General features: G+C 30.7%; 1 long non-coding RNA gene across 1 annotated transcript; it reads left to right on the top strand.

The window, feature by feature from the left end:
• Positions 1–8,479: 8,479 nt before the first annotated feature.
• On the top strand, positions 8,480–16,555 carry LOC120085397. Its single transcript, XR_005483916.1, has 2 exons — positions 8,480–8,794; positions 16,292–16,555. It is a non-coding gene; the product is annotated as an uncharacterized LOC120085397 (long non-coding RNA).
• Positions 16,556–17,672: the final 1,117 nt, after the last annotated feature.

The following is a 17,672-nucleotide window of genomic DNA, read 5'->3' as shown; positions in this document are numbered from 1 at the left end:
TGAAATTAGGATGTAATTGCCCTTTGATTGTGAATCTTGAATCTTGATTCTCCAAGAACTGAAGTCTTTTATTGTCTTTACTCTGATACCAATTTGTTGGGCAAACTTATTATTTTTCAGGCCCAAGTAGAGAAGGAAGGTTGATCCAATTCGTTGTTAGGTGAAAGGAAAGGCTTAGGAAGAGCTACGAACCTCAACTCAGAGATCAACACGTGGTGAAGACCACTAACACTGATCTGATGGAAATGTGATGAGCAAATGGAAATTTCTTTAGGTAAACAAAACTTTCTTTCTCTCTCTAACTCACGTTTCTGAAACCCTCTCAACTCTCTCTAACCCTTCTCTGTTCTTGGCAAGATTTGCAGATAACGAAGAAATGATTCAAGCATACAATGGAGTAAAGAGAATTCGAAAGAAGAGATATACACAATGATGTACGTGATTCGGGGAGGAGGTGCCTACATCCATGGGAAGAGAGCTAGATCTTTATTGAAGACTAGGAAAATGATAAGTATTCTTTTCTTCTTACAGATCTTGTACAAACTGAAGTAAAGTTATAAAATAATTTGAATGTTACACATTTATATAGATTTACAATTCTGTTACAAGTTTGTTAATCAGTCTGAATTAAGAGAAAAAAATAGCCATTGAGATTATATCTTCATAAGGAGCGAAATTAAGATACAAGATTGAATCAATCAAAATCATAGCTTAGGGAATTTGGATTCCACCCATTCATGTTGATTGATCATGGAACTCTTGCTTGCGTCTTTTTATTCTTAGCCTGTTTGCCCAAAAGACCAAAGCTAATGCCTAGATTTATTAATTAGTTACCTAATTAATATAGATGCTCGATCAACTGGGTTTGAAAGTGTCCATACCGACTAACCACCCACCTTAAGTAAAGTAATCAAGTTAAGACGATTAATAATTCGGATAGCCTAAATTACTAATCATTTTCGTTCTTGAAATTAATTAATCATGCAATTTTGTGAAATGACTGACCTTTACAACCTAGAATCCATACCCAAACATACTTTAAAACAACCTAGAATCCATCCCCAAACATACTTTAAAACAACCTAGAATCCATACCTAAACATATTTTAACGCTTTTCCCTTTTGAGATTAACACATTAGATGCATTTTTCCTCTAGCCTAACAAAGAATAAATGAGAATTGGCCAAATTTCTCACAAACTTAATGCATAGAAGTTGTACTTCATTCAAGAGCAATAAAAATCCAGTAAACAATGAGAATAAGTCTGACAACCAAAATTCATGGGTTTCTATCCTATCCTAAGCTAGAAAAAGACTTACCTAGCTACTCATGGTGTACCAAGATCAAATCCAATGTCTAGGAACCAAAATATAAAAAGAAAATAGTATGAAAGGGAAAATACAAAAAGAAAATTGTGTTGGAGGCTGCAGAAATTTGAATGATTTGACCTAATGTAGAAAAAGGCATATTTATAGAAACCGCAGAGCGTCACGATCTTGGTGTTCGGCGCTATGCGTGATTGCCCAAAACTAAGGCAGTTCATCTTCTTCCACTGATGATCGAAGCTTCGAAGCGCTATAGGGTAACGTTGCGACGTTAGCCCAAAGTGCAGCTACTAAATTTTTCACTGAGTGTAGCGCCATCTAAGCGTTGTAGCGCTTCAACCAGAGGAAAATTTTGTAATTTTTCATCTTTTAATTTTTGTTGATGTTCCAGAGCTTCATTTGGGTTCGTTTTGGCCCAGTTTCTACTTCAATAGTCAATTCTACTCTCTAAGTGCTCGATACCTATAAAATCACAAAATAAACATATAAAATCATAAAACGAGCCCGAATTAAGTGGAATAAGATAACATCTTTTGGTAGCTACCAATAGAGTACAATTTCAATCCAAAACCTTCCAATCATCATTCCATCTGATATTTGGCTTCTAAGTCTATCCATTATTATTCTGTTTAATTTTTTAACTTACCCCATTTTGCTGAAAGGTATATCTAACCATTCTGTGTCTAAGAATTCCATGTCGTTTGCAAATATTATTAAATTATTCATTGCAAAATTCTAAACCATTGTCTATATTAAGGCATTTAATTTTTTTAAGTTTTTTTCTCTACCATATTTTCTCACTCCTTGAACTTATCAAGTGTTTGATCCTTAGTTTTTAAAAAATAAAACAAGCTTTTTCTCAAAACATCATCCATAAAAGATAGAAAATACCTAGATCCATTAAGTGATGGTATTTGAGATGGTCCCTAAGAATCTGAGTGTATATAATCAAGAATTTTTTTGTTGGGTGTTCAACTTTAGAGAATCGTTGTCTAGTAGCTTTTCCAATGATGCAATGTTCACAGAAACTTTGTTTACACATAGGCCACTAGGTAATAACTCTTGCTTAGATAGAATCCTTGTGCCTTTACTACTTATGTATGATTACCTTTTATACCAAAGATCCCCTTCCGTTTGTATAGTGTTGGAAACTATTAAGGCAGATTAAAATTTCTAAAAATATTTAATCAATTGAAGACCATTTGTCTTTATTCCACCGAGGAAAGTTCTTGAATCTTTCTTTAATTCAATTTTGCCTTCGAAGCCATGATACTCAAATACAATTGAATCCATCATCCCTAGGGATATTATATTCCTGTTAATTGTGGGTACATGTCTCACATTCTTTGGAGAAGTGACAATTCCATCTTTAAACTTTAATGAACCTTTCCCAACAATTTCACATGCATTATCATTTCCCATGTAGACAATTCCTCCATTCCAGCTATTGTAGGTAGTGAATCATCCTTTTGTGAGTGTCATGTGGAATGTACACCCTGAATCCAAAACTCAATTTTTAATTTCATCAAAATGTTCACACGGTTGGTATTGTGATGTAGTCAAGGCATCAGAAAAAGTAAAATTGCCTCGTTCTGCTAATGATGCGTTCACTGTAGGCTCTCCAACCTCTTCAGCTTGTTTCTCCTTTTGTTTTTTCTGATTTTGTTTCTTCTTAAAGAATAAGCAATCTTGCTTTATATGACCAATCTTGTAACCAAAATTGCATTTCAATTTATTCTTATCCTTTTTATTCTTGTTATCTTTCCAATTATTCTTGGATTTCCTCTTTGAGAACAAGTCTTCTCTATTAGTTTGTTCATTCTTTTATATATGCAATTATCAACTAAAGAGAGATTCAAGATTATTTTATAAAACTTGAACAGTATGTGGTAGATATACAGGTGGATCATGTTCAAGTAATGACCTAGACGATCTGTAGTATATAGATAAGTTTGGGTGTTTTATCCTTGTGACACTACGGATACAACCTACTTTGTAATTGCTACAAGAGTTGTAAAGTGTTATAAAGGATTTGATCCTAATCGTTTATGTGGACACATGCGAGTGGGGCTATCCTGTACAATGCGTTTGTATAAGACTGGATCACGAAATAATTAATCCTTCTTTATAACACAGTTGACCGAAGAGATTAACATTTCATAAGATGTGAAGGATGCGTGAACACCGTAGCAAAAGTGGATGGTATCCCAAGTTTTACATTTTTACAGAAATATGAAATTCAGAATACATAAACAATATATGCATTAAAATTAAACCATGCTTTTACAACTAAAAATAAGACGAATTAGGGCTTTTGGATTCATTATCCTTGAAGATTCGAAACTCCATAAAATTTCTCTCCAAATGATCTCCTTGCATTTTTCCATGATCACAAACACACCAAAAATTAGCAATAAACAAACAAAAACTAAATACCACCATAGTGTAACTTTGGTATTCTCTTTACGGTGAGAAATCACAAGAGTGTGTGGACGGGGAAATGAAGAAATTATTTTGAGAGGAAAAACTTTTTTAGAGAACGATTGGGGATGAATCTATGTTTTTCTCTATGTGAGAAGCAAGAAGAAGAAAACTAAATTTATCTCAACCAACCCCATTTGCATCTATTGAATGAGAGAATAAAGGGGAAATTATTTCCATAACTCTCTCCCTTTAATTAATTCAAAAATTAAATTGAAAAACCAATTTTTTAATTATTTATATATATATATATATATATAATAACTAACTTACCATATATAACATGTATACTATATGTTATATCTATATAACTTATAACCTATAGTTTATATTATATCATATATAATATAATCTATGATATTCTCTCGTTTAACCTATAATATTTAACATGAATCAAATTCATATTAAATTTAACCTATAGTATTCATATGAATCATATTCATATAATTAATATTCGAATCATATTTAAATATATATTTCTTCTCAAATAAAATTTTATATTATAATGTATCAAATACATTATATCATATATAATTAATTCTCTAAATTAATTTAAACAATTCACATTAATCCAAAATAAATTTGATTCTCATTAATCCAAATTGAACTACTGATGGCACCTTATGGACCTATAGATTAAAGTTCCAATAGTATTTGATTAATTAATTAAACTCTTTAATTAAATTAACCAACTTCCATTAAATACCGGTCACTATAGTAAAGATCAACAGTTGCACTCTTCGCACTATAGATATATTTTTATGTCCATTGGATATAACCAATCAACGATGCATTTACCCTTCACAAATTGCTCGTAAGTACAGCTGGACAAAGTTACCATTTTACCCCTATAGTTGCATCCAACTTCTTAAGTACCACTGATCCCTCTAATGAACAATGAGTCATAATCCAATTATGACCAAACCCCTCTCGAGCCAGGAGATGGTGTAGCGCCACATTGTTCAAGCCCCGAAACTAGCCCTTAAGGAAGTAATTTCTCTACATATCCTAACAATAAGGAATGAATAAATTCCTTCTTGGGAAGTTGCGTTCCCAGCTTAACGATTAGACAAATCCCCATAATGGAAGGTATATTGTGTCAGTGATACTAGCCTCTCTCACACATACAGATCAAAGAACCGCCTTCATAGGCAAGAGTTCACAACTCACTCATAATTCAGGTCAAATCACCTATGGTCATCATGGTAAAATGTAAATCTCGTCTATCAACGGTGTTATATAGTGATACTATTCATTTCGTGGTCTAGTCTTATACAAACTCTTTGTATAGAACACCTCTGCTCACATGTCTCCACATGAATGACCAGGATTAGATCATTTGTAGCACTTTACAACAATTATGACAGCTATAAAGCGGGTCGTATTCGTAATATTGCCAAGATAAGGTACCCAACCTTATCCATCTACTACAGACCATTTAGGTTATCTCTTAAAATGATCAATCTATATGTCTCCACATATATGTTTAAGTTATAGAAGATAACATTGGATCTTAGTTTATTGGTTTTGTGAGTTAATGATACTAAATTTCAAATAAAATACCTCTTTATTTTGTTAGATAACAAATTGTTTGTACATTACAAATACAAACTATCAGACCGACAAGATTTATGGCATCAACCCTAACAGGATGACCATAGGTAACTCGACCACAATCCTGAGTGAGTTATGAACTCCTGCTTGTGAGGGGAGTTCTTTAATTTGTATGGGTGAGAGTGGTCTAACTAACCAACTCAATAAGCCTACCATTTTGGAGATTTGTCCGAGCAGGGAGCTGGAAACATAGCTACAAGATAGAATTCACTCCTTCCCATCTTTAGGGTAAGTAGATGAATTGCATCCTTAAGTGTTGATCTCAAGATTTGAATAATGGAGTCTTTCCCTCTCACTGGACTGAGATAATTTTGTTTGTAGTAGGACCATAAATAGATTGTTCATTAGAAAATCAGTGGAACTTAAGGAGTTAGATGTAATTATAGGGGTAAAGCGGTAATTTTGATCCAGGTGTAATTACGAATGGTTCGTGAAGGATCGACTTACTATTGATTGGTTCTATCCATGGACAATAGTGCGAAGATTGCAGTTGTGGGTCTTTAGTGGAGTGACTTATAGTTAGTGAATGTTGATTAATTTAATTAAAGAGTTTAATTAATTAATCTCGCATCATTGAGGTTTCTAATATGTAGGTCCATTAGGTCCCCTTGCTAGCTCACTAACGGTAAAATATGAATAAATTAATTTTTGATTAATTTGAATTATTCAAATTAAATAAGTAAATTAATTATATAAGATACAAATGTATATAGATGTTGGGAAATGTCCTAAAACTCGTTGTTTGTTATCTTTTAACAAATTCTATTTTACAATAAAGATGTTATTGAGATTTCTTTCAATAAAGGTGTTATTGAATTTATAAATTGTATTTATAAATTCCTAAATCCAATAAACTAGTCCTTGGCTATAACAAGAATACTTAAACTTTATGCAGATATATAAAAGTGGATCAAATTTTAGTATATAGCTTAAATGGTCTATAAGTATATGAATATGGTTGGGTACCTTATCTTGGGGATACTATGGTTGCAGCCCATTTTGTATATTGGTACAAACAATGTGTGGAGACATGCGAGTCGGGACATCCTATGAAAAGATGTTTTCATAAGGTCGGACCACGAAACAGTTACTGTATTTATAAGGACTGTTTACTCTTAAAACTGACTATTTCAATTTGATGACCTAAGATAACTCGGTCTTAATCCTGAGTTAATTATGAACTCCTGTTTATTTGAGATTAACCTTTAATTTTCATGGATGAGAGTGACTCAACATCGCCACTCAATAAACCTCCCATTTTAAGGGTAAGACCGGATAGATTGTTGGGGACATAATCCTGCAAGATGGAATTTGCTCCTACGAATTCAGAAGTTAGTAAATAGGTTGTTCCCTTTAGTACTGACTCCTAATCTTGAACAAGGAGTCCAGCCCTCTCTATGGCTGAGAGGGACTCAATTTATTGGTAGGACCATAAACCAATTGTTCATAAAAGATCAGTAGAGACTTAAGAAGCAAGACGTATAATAGGGGTAAAACAGTAATTTTGACCTATCTGTTGATACGAACAACCTGTGAAGGATCGACTTACTGATTATTATTAAATCAAGTGGACAGAAACATATCTATAGTGAGGAGAGCGCAACTACTAAGCTATAGTTGTACGTCTTGGTAATTAACGAATATTGATTAATTTTGTTTAAAGAGATTAGTCAATTAATCTCAAATCATTGGAGCTCATGATCTGTAGATCCATTAGGTCTCTCTACTAGCTTATAAAAGGATTAAACCTTAGAATAGCGTGTTGAAAGATTTTGAAATGTTCAAATATGGTTTAGGGTTTGGATTGTTATATTTGACATAATTAAATGTTTAATTTACAAATTAAACAAAATTGGAGAGTTGAAAATATATAAATTTGATTTAAATATCAAGTATATAAATAGTGATTCATGTATGGATTGGGTGTTTTATTAATTTAATATTGGATATTAAATTAATTATTGAATTTAATTAAATTTTTTTAAAATAAAGTTTTTTAAATAAAATTAGAATTTGAAAATTCAAATTCAAATTTATTTAAATTTTATTTTAATCTTTTTTATTTTAGAAAATTGAAATTAACTTAAAAGAAAAATTATTTAAAAATTTTAAAAAGTGTATTTTTCCAATTTTCCAAGTTTTCTACACCTAATTCACTCAGTCGAGTGGAAGATTGTGTGTCAATCTCCATTACCCACTAATTTTCATGTTAATATTGAATAAATAAGATTTATTTGACTAAAAATGGGGCATGCAATTTAAAATTTAAAAGGTGAAAATTTTATGGTTTTCTCTCTTCATTCCAACTCCCAAATCACACCAAGTTCACTCTCAATCTTGATTCCACCACTCAATCTAAGGCCTAAGATTAGTAGGGAAGACTCTTGTGGTGGTCTACTGTATAGATTGAAGAAGAAACCATGGTGAATCCAAGCAATTTGTCGGAATCATCAAAGGTATTCACATGAAACCTTAATATACTGAATACCATGAACATGCATATTTGTTTTACTAAAATTGATATAGTTAGCATGCTTAGATCCTTAATTGCTTCCACATGTTGAATGTCAACACTATCAATAGATACATTATAATAAAAAGTTGATTCTAAATAAGATTCTAAATTATACTTTCTAATATATGAGAGATAAATATTTGAATAAGATTCAAACATTAATTATATGAATAAGGTTCATATAATACTATAGGTTATAATTAATATAAATATTATTCATATTAAAACTACAAGTTGTAACTAATACGAATGAGATTCATATTAAAACTATGGGTTATGATTTATATAAAAGAAATTCATATTAAAACTATAGGTTATGTGAGAGACTGTTACTTGAAAATGATTCAAATTAAGTTAAAAGTATATATATTTAATTTATTAATTTATTAATTATTTATTTATTAATATTTATTCAATTATATATATTAAATTTGATTTAATATATAAATTATTTAAATTAAATTTGAATTTAAGGAAATAATTCTTCTTGGGAGTTATTTGTGAAGTGTGGAAGGGTGTTATAACTTCCTCTCCAACCACTTCATTCATCTCCAACCTCTTCATCTTCAACTCACTCATGAAAAGAGGAGATTTTTTTTCTGTGATGTTGATTCATTGGTACATATCATAAAAAATCTCCCTCACACAAAAAAGTTTCCTCTCACAAGAACTCTATCTACCAAATTAAGGATCCCATAATCCCAGATTCTTGTCCTAAGATTAGCGAGGTCTCCTCAAGGTGGTGCCCAAAGAAGTTCCTTGGTCGTGTTCTCAGATGGAGCTTCAACTTCAAGGGAGAATTTCACAATACGAAGGGCTCATGACACAGAGAGGATTTCCAAGAAGAAGATCTTCAAGGGTAAGTTTTTCTCTTTCCCTAATAGCATACTATAGAATTAATGTTCATCATGTACATGTTCTATGCGTTATATTTTCTCCATTATTCAAGTTTTTCAAAACGAATTTCATTGACACATGTATTCACGCGTTTCTATTGAGGAATTCAATTCCTTCATAGATAGCTTCTTGAAATCACTTAGATTTTCGGTAAGAATTTATCAAAATCGATTTTATAGGAAAATAACTGCTGTCATGATTAGGTTGATCTTAAGAGATATAGTTCATCAAATTTAACCCATATTTCATATGCTGTTTTTTCTTTATCAATTACTTTTCTAAGGACATTATCACTTAAATTCAATACAATTGAACCATAAGCTGCACTCTTCATTTCTTCTTTGGCCATTGTTTTACGACATTTGTCTAGATCAATAATGGCTTTCAAAGCCTTTTGTTGGACAAGAATGGCCTTTACCTTTATTTTCCAAAGAGCAAGTCTCCCTTTCTACCAAATTTTTTAATATCATAACGTGCCACTGCCATCTGTAATCAAAAAAGTAAATTTTGGAGCTTTTTTCTTGAACTTTTCTTGCTCTCATACTAATTTGTTGAGAATTTACATGTGTATGAAGGAGATTATAACTACAAATTAGGATACATGGCACACTCTCCTTCACTCGCTCATGCAACAAAACTTTTACTAATTTTGAAGAAAGAGAGCGATGGAATTAATCAATTCACAAATTCTCCCCTCTCTCTTGACTATCTCTCTCTCTTTCTCTTATGAAATTTTTGCAACTTGAATGAAGATTTGATTGTTGAAGACAAAGGTAAGAAGAAGTTGAAGATAAAAAGAAGAAGATAGACAACAAATTTTTAAAGGGTTTGGCAAATAGGTGCCTACATCCACTATAAGGGAGCAAGTTTTATTGAATCAAAGGGGATTTTACAGCAACATTACAAATAAGTTTTTTCTTTCATACATCTCTACATTTCATCTAATGAATGTGTCTACTTATAGGCTAAGTCATGCATAAGTTCATCTAACTACTTAGGTTATTTTTCTTCACATATTTGTTGATATCCCTAAAATCTTTAAAATCAGAGTTGAACTTTCTTTAAACCATTAACATACATGTAAGTATCTTCAAATTAATATTTCTATAATCATATTTGACCTAATGAAAAGTCAACAATTAAACTTTATATTATCAAAAAAATGAGAGATGATATGTATCAATTAAAAAAAGTACAAAATTTCATCAAGTACATATTAAAATTATTGGAGGGAAGAACCAATAATAGATGCATGGTTTAATGTTATTATTATTATTATTATTATTATTTCTTTTAAAAAAGAGATTGTTGGAGATGAAAAATAATAATTGTCATAAGAGATGCTATAAAGAAGAGGGACAAAACAATATGTAGAGAAAGGGAAAGAATGTGACAACAACCAAATACCTCGACCCACCATTTCTCAACTTGTTTCGACAATCATTCGACAACAATATCTTTCTGATATTTACTTCACTCACCAACCCCTCCATTTCCCTCTTTTTTTTCTTTTTTTTTTTTTAATTTACTCTTTATCAAATATATAAAAATATATAATAAACTTTTTGTTAATTATAAGTTTATTCACTAAAAACTTTCGAGTTTAAATTTGTGTCCATTTCGTCCTTAAACTTTAAAATAACTTCAAAGTTATTTTTGAACTTTTGATTTTGTACACATAGGTCCTATCTTTTAATGTTGTTTTCAATAAATTCCTAACATATTTGAATTTTTTTTGAAAAAATTAACTGATTTATTAGATGTAAAATTGAATTTTATGTCTAATGAAGACAAAAAATCTTCAATTATGTCTGCTAGGCAATTTGTAGATTTTTTTTATAATATTGATCGGTCCTAATTGAAATTTATGGAGTTATTGGTTACAAAATTTGACAATTAAGAAATTATAAGGCACTATATTTATAGTACAAAGATCTATTTATTGACACAAAATTGAAAGTACAAAGTATTGAGTTGCAATTGTCTTTGGTTTCAAATTGTCCTAGTTCGAAACACTTTAAGCTTAGGTGTGTCGTGTGCAAGCTTTGGTTAAATTTTCTTTTATATTCTGGTTTGCGAGTGAGATTAAAAGGTGTGAGTAGTATAGAAAATTTAAGAGACTTCTTTTATAATATGGGCTGGGAAGAGATTTTTGTGTGATTACGATAATTTTCACAATAGTTGAATTTTTCTGGTCTGTGGTTTTTTTTCTAGTTTGGAGTATTTTCACGTTAATTTGTGTGTTTCCAGATTTATTATTTTCTTTTAATTGCTCTATTATTTTTCTGTTAATTCATCCACTAACAGTGGAAGGTTTTTTTCCAACATAAAGATCTATTAGATTTTATTCAAAATTCAAAAATGAAATAATCACGAATATACGAGTTCGTGAATTAACTCGTAATTTAACCTAAATTTAAAATTAAAGAAGAAAACAGAGGTTAGATAGACACAATAGTAAGATTCATAAAAATGTTGATTAAAATAAATCATATTTATAATTAATTTAATGGTGATAATAGAGGCTTTTAGAACTCCAAATGGACATGAAAATATAGGATCCTTTATTATGTTTGAGAACATTTTTTTAGTTAGAAGACATCATTGATGATTTGTCTATTTCGATGCCGTACTTTATTGCACCAAGTTGATCCAAATCCTTTGGTTCCAAACAACATTAGGTATATGATCAATTTAAGATCCATAGATTATCTAATTAGAAATTAATGATTTTTTATCATATATAAAATATAGGAAAATATTTATAGTAAGAAGTGAAATTGTTTAGTCTCAATCTAAAAAGTTGTTTAATAATTGAACTTACAGGTAAGAAGTTAATAAGTTATCAAATATATGTTTTTTAGTTGTGAGACTCACGTTGGATTTAAGTACTCCTTGGACGAGTTAACAACTAGGCTCTCTCCAACTCTTATATCTTGGACTAAACATAGCCTGAGAGTCGTTTATGAAAGTTTTGTAAATCTGTAAATATATCTCTTTTGAAAAAAAGAAAATACAGATGACATTACAATGTGAGGATTTCAACTAATAATGATAAAATTACTAAAACTCAATATATATTCAGATTTTTGAGCTAATTTTCTAATGTTTACTACTCATTGTATATATTTAGGGGATGTTTGGGTAATTTATAAGTCGGTATTAAATAACTCAATTTCTATAATATTTAATATTGAAGTTTACACATGTATCGATAGATTTCAAACGAAAGGATCGTTTATTGAAATCCATTTGAAAATCTTTTGACGATTCGACTTCAAACGAAAATTTTCTTTAATCAAATGGGGTTAGGGTTTGGTATTGGTGTTAAAAAAATTTGGGGATTTTTTAAAATCAAATTTTTCGTAAGCTTTTTTTTTTTCTTTTAAAATGTAGTCTATAAGTCTACGGTTAAATTTCATTGTCTTTTTCCCTGGTAGGTTCTAGTAGATTTCTTACCAGAAAAAGACAGAAAAGCTTGTGCAAAATTGATCTTAAAACTCCCAAAATTTTTAAGAACATTACTAAACACTTTCCCAGCTGTGTGTTTAAAGAAATTGTTTTTAAGATCATGCAAATTATAGGATAGATTTTAATTCTAACCATGAAACTTATTTGAGTTCGATAGAACTTTTTAAATACTTTACGTTCTCAATCGATTAATTGCATGTTTGTGTTGAAATCATTAGTAATTTATTTTATTCTTGATTTAATTAGAAGATTTATATTATGCAACAATTCATTCATGTATTTGTATACTTAATGCTTTTAAACATCTGATCAAAGATTAACCATTCTTTTGATTAAACTTTTAGCTGGAAAAGGTAATTACCCTTTGATTAGAATAACAAATATGACTGTTAATAGAATCTTGCATGACAGTGTGGATTTTCTAATAGAGGTTGTTGTTTACTTTTAAGACAGTCTTGAGTTTTTGTAGTAATAAATGAGAATAATCTACTCTTAATAACTGTAGGATAGATTGAGGATATTTATAGGAGTAATTAACAAAAGATTCAAAATGTTCTACTTCTCTTTAAAAACCATACATAAATGTTAGATTGTAACTATAAGTGGGAGAAATAGCTTAGCTCAATTGAGGAAGTAAATAACAGTGGTCCACTAACGAAATCAATAGACACATTGCTCGTAGTTGGATATATTTCATCTCCAATATGGATAAGCCAAAACTAAGGTATTTTATCTTGAGGGGTTCTTCTTTTTAGTTTTGAAGAACCAAAGTAAGAGGAAAACTAGATGAAGTTTTATTAAAAACATAGTAAACTAATAAGAATTAAATGAAAGGGCCTTGGTGGGATATGCCCTTGAAATTTCTTAACGAGACAATATGCTTAAACATTTTTGCATAAAGGATCTGACAGGTTTTTTTGAACACTGAGGTCTGAATCAATTGCGTGCATGTTTGAATTTCCTACAGTCATATTCTATATTTTGCTCGAGACTAGCAAAATTGTATGTTTGGGGTGGTGAAAGTATTCGAAATGTGCTTCTCTGGGACTTATTAATAGCTAGTTTTGTTGTTAATTGTTTGAGGTAAAGAGCCTTTATGGAGGCCAAAATGGACCTAGGGAATGAAGAGAGAGAAAAATAGGTTAAATTATGCGTTTTTAGGGCGTTCTAATGTTAAAAATGGCGTTACTTCACACTTACAACCTTAGAGCACAAAAGGTGAGAGCGTCACGATACTTCAAAGATTTGAGTTTGTTAGTGTGGGTCAACGTTGTGGTTCACTAAGACCCAAGCTAGCTCGATATTATCGCGATACTACTTAGCTTATCGGCATTGCGATGATGTCACGTTTTCCAAAATTAAATTGCCAATCGATAGTCTTTTCGAAACCAATCAATCTTAAGTTTTGGAGCTTGGATAGCGGTACTATTTCGAAGATGAAATAGGATCATTTGCTAAACCCTCTATGCTCTTGCTTTGTTATTTATTTTCTTGATGTTCATGAATTTTTTTTGCTGGAGTTTTATTTTGAAATCATGATTGGCTGATCATTTTAATTCTATGGTTCGATTTACTTGTGGACATATGACATATGTTTATGTAAATTTACAGTATCTTTGATTTCACTGTTTAACAAATATTTTTTAGTAATGACGTACGATCGTATTGTCATAGAGCCTTATCTAATTGACTAGTTTCAAAATGATTTAAGAATTAGTAATTAGGCAAGAAAAAAAATTAACCTCAAGAAGAGCAACTGGGATAAATGACTTCGCAATCTAGGCAATTGATAGCAATCGATTCTAAAATTAATAGGTTGAACTTGAATGGATACTCTAAAATATCTCTTTGACTATATTTTTTTAACTCATTATTCTTTTCCTTTTATTTCTTTAACTTAGTTTGAAAACATAGCAAAAAATTTTATTAATCCAAATATAGCAAAAAATTTAAATTTAATTTCTTTTTTCTTATTACTCCAATTTACGTCATTTTTGTATAAAAAATGTATACATGATATACTTTGTAATTGTTATATAAATCAATTGATATACATTAATTATTTTTGGTGTATCAATAAATTGTTGTACCGTATATAAAAAATACCATTTATTCAACTAATGTTCCATGTTTTTCATTGCGTCATATGGAAGTTGTTTATGTTGGATCGGTAAAATCCTAGAGGAAGAGAATGAATTGGGTTTAATTGAACTTTTTCTTAAACGAAATTTTTACAGATAGAAAAAATGTCAAACTATTTATAGAAAATAGCAAAAACCACTTATAAACACTTATATACTTCAATCAGCCTCTATCAAATAGATTGAAATTTTGCTATTTTGTGTAAACAATGTTCCTTATTTTTCTATTTTTGGAAATCTTCCTTTTCTTAGCTATGCTCAAATTAAACTAATTAGACAAATTTTAAAATAAATTAATAGAAATTCTAATTCATGCTAAATAACAAGATTGATAAAAAGTATGGAATGATAATTTAATCAACCTCGACCAATAAGAATAATAATCCATGGCATGCAACTAAAGTTATTTGCAAAGTTAAATTTGGAAAGAGTTAAACAAAAAGACACCATAAATTTTATAGCGGTTTGGTCAAACTTGACCTACTCCAATTTTCCAAGTGCCGCATATGATATTGAATAAGGATTTCTTTGAACTCTATGCATGGATTAAAGTTGAATTGCTATCTTGCTCCTTTTATGGATTCAAAAGCAAACATGATCCTTTTCACGGGTTAGGATCGATCCCACAATTACAGTGATTGGAAGCTTTAAAACACACAATAAACTCTCTAAAAATGGTGGATAAACAAATTTGAGCTTATGCAATTTAATCCTCACAATGCAATAAAAAAAATTGTCTCACGAAGATGAAAAAATGGAAATTTAGAACATAGAGAGAAAAATAATGGTGGACTTTTTGCTAATTCTGAGGATTGTAAAGTAATGGAGAGTTAGAAAAATTGTGAAGAAGATGAAGTTTAAAAGGACAGGGAAGTGAAGTAAAAAAGGGATTTAAATTTGGACCATTTGATTGAGTAAAAAATAAAATTTAAGTTGAAGATTGAAAAGAACTAAAAGAAAATAAGAAAATAACAAATATAATATAGGGATTGTTGCATGCATTAAACAAATAGATATGAAATTGGAAAGCTTGCCCTCACTTTTTTCTTTTTTTATCTTTTTTTCTTTTTTTCTTTTTCTTTTTTTTTCAAATTTAGCAAAATGTCTGCCCAGCCCAAACATTAGAAAGTAAAAGTCTAAAATACGCTCTGTTATTGATGTACTCGTCAAGTATATTCGTTAAGTGACATATTTGATGTTAAAAATTTATAGATGATATGCTATACTTCATCTTAATCATATCAGTAAATAATGTATTTACTGATTGGCATTTGATACACTTATATCTTATATACTATAAATACACTTAGAATATCATACTTATAATATGAAGTACACATGTTTTCTTCAAAATAAGTATTTACTTATTGACAATGTCTGATGCACAGTTGTGTCTTATATTTGATATAATGTTCATACACTTAGAATGCCATGCATATAAAATGAAACACACGTGTTTTACTTCAAAATGAGTAATTGATTTAATGTTGATTGATGTTAGATATATTGCTAATATATGCTAATTGTTATTAGATGTACTATTGATATACCAAATTTAAAGTAAATTATGACCTCTTTGGAGAATCGATATACTTGAAAATTGTTTGATGTCTAATATGTTATTGATATTTTTGAGAATTGATTGTTATGAAATACATTATTGATATACTATCAATATTCTTAAAAAAAAAAAATTTAATATCTGATGTACTATTAATAAAATTGAAAGTTGAGTGTTATGTAATCCACTACTGATATACTATTAATATTCTTAAAAGTTGCTTTGATATCTTAACATATTTGAAAGTTGATCGATATGTGATATAATGTATTGCTGATATTGTTAGAGAAAGAGAAGAACACGTCAGTAACACATATGGACAAACAGTCAGCACCCTCAATCCATTTCATCGTCATTCTAGAAGGAAAAGTTGTTAGAGGGAATATTTACCCCAACCAATCAAAAGTGTACAAATATATTTGTTATTCTTTATTACTAAAATTGTATAAGGCTATTTAAGCCTCTGTATACCAACACAGAATACAAGGGAAACAAAAAAATACAAAGAAATATTTGCAAGGAAACCTCTCATCTTCTCTTTACCGCTTCACCTCCTTTTTGCCCTTTCATCTTCCTTGCCGTTTTTAATTCTCTAACTTGGTATCAAAGCCAAACTAATGGCCAACGCCTCTTCAAATGCTTCATCTTCCTCAACCATCACCATTTTCACCAACCCACCTTGAATCAATTGTTGAACCAAATCACCTTCGTGAAACTCGACTGAAACAACTACCTACTATGGAAAACCTTCGCATTACCCATCCTAAGAAGCTATAAACTAGAAGGCCATCTCACAGGTGAAAAATCCTGTCCTCTGAAGTTCGTCTCAGCAATGACTGAAGATTCTGGTCTCCTTAAAGCTGGGGATGTTGTCGAAAGCACCGATGAAGCCTCGTAGAGCTTCGCTCGCTCCAGAACAGTAAATCCTCTGTTCGAACAATGGGTCACAATGGATCTCCTACTACTCGGATGGCTCTATAACTCAATGACCCCTGAAGTAGCCTTGCAACTATTAGGCTTCAACAACACTAAGGATCTATGGGAAGCCACCCAAGAACTCTTCAGTGTGCAATCAAGAGCAGAAGAAGATTTTCTTCGCCATGTTTTTCAGACTACCAAGAAAGGTAACTTTAAAATGGAGGACTATTTACACATTATGAAAACTAATGCAGATAACTTAGGACAGACTGGAAGTCCTGTACCTAGACGATATTTAATATCTCAGGTTATTCTCGATCTGGAAAAAGTCTACAATCCGATCATCGCTGTCATACAAGGTAAACCGGATATCTCTTGGTTGGATATGCAGTCCAAGCTCCTCATCTATGAGCAACGATTGGAACACCAAAGTCAAAACTCCAATGAATCTAGACAGATAAACAGCTACCATCAGACCAACTCTCGACCCTCCTTTAATCAACAACGTGGAGGAGGCAATGGCAACTCCAACATTGGTCGAGGACGAGGTTGTGGTCATGGCAACAAACCTACATGCCAAGTTTGCGATAAATATAGACATTCAACCCTTTTGTGCTTTAATCGTTTTAACAAAGAATTTTTTTGGGAATTTTGGACAGAACAGGGGAGGATAGAGCTCAAATCCTGGTAACAATACCCTACCCAACCCCACCGCATTCATAGCTGCCGAAAAGTCCAATCGTTTTGCT

The sequence above is a fragment of the Benincasa hispida genome, chromosome 9 (genome assembly GCF_009727055.1).
Source record: "Benincasa hispida cultivar B227 chromosome 9, ASM972705v1, whole genome shotgun sequence".
Lineage (NCBI taxonomy): Eukaryota > Viridiplantae > Streptophyta > Magnoliopsida > Cucurbitales > Cucurbitaceae > Benincasa > Benincasa hispida.
Note: the sequence above shows the minus strand (reverse complement) of the source record. Positions and strands in the feature narration are given on the sequence as shown.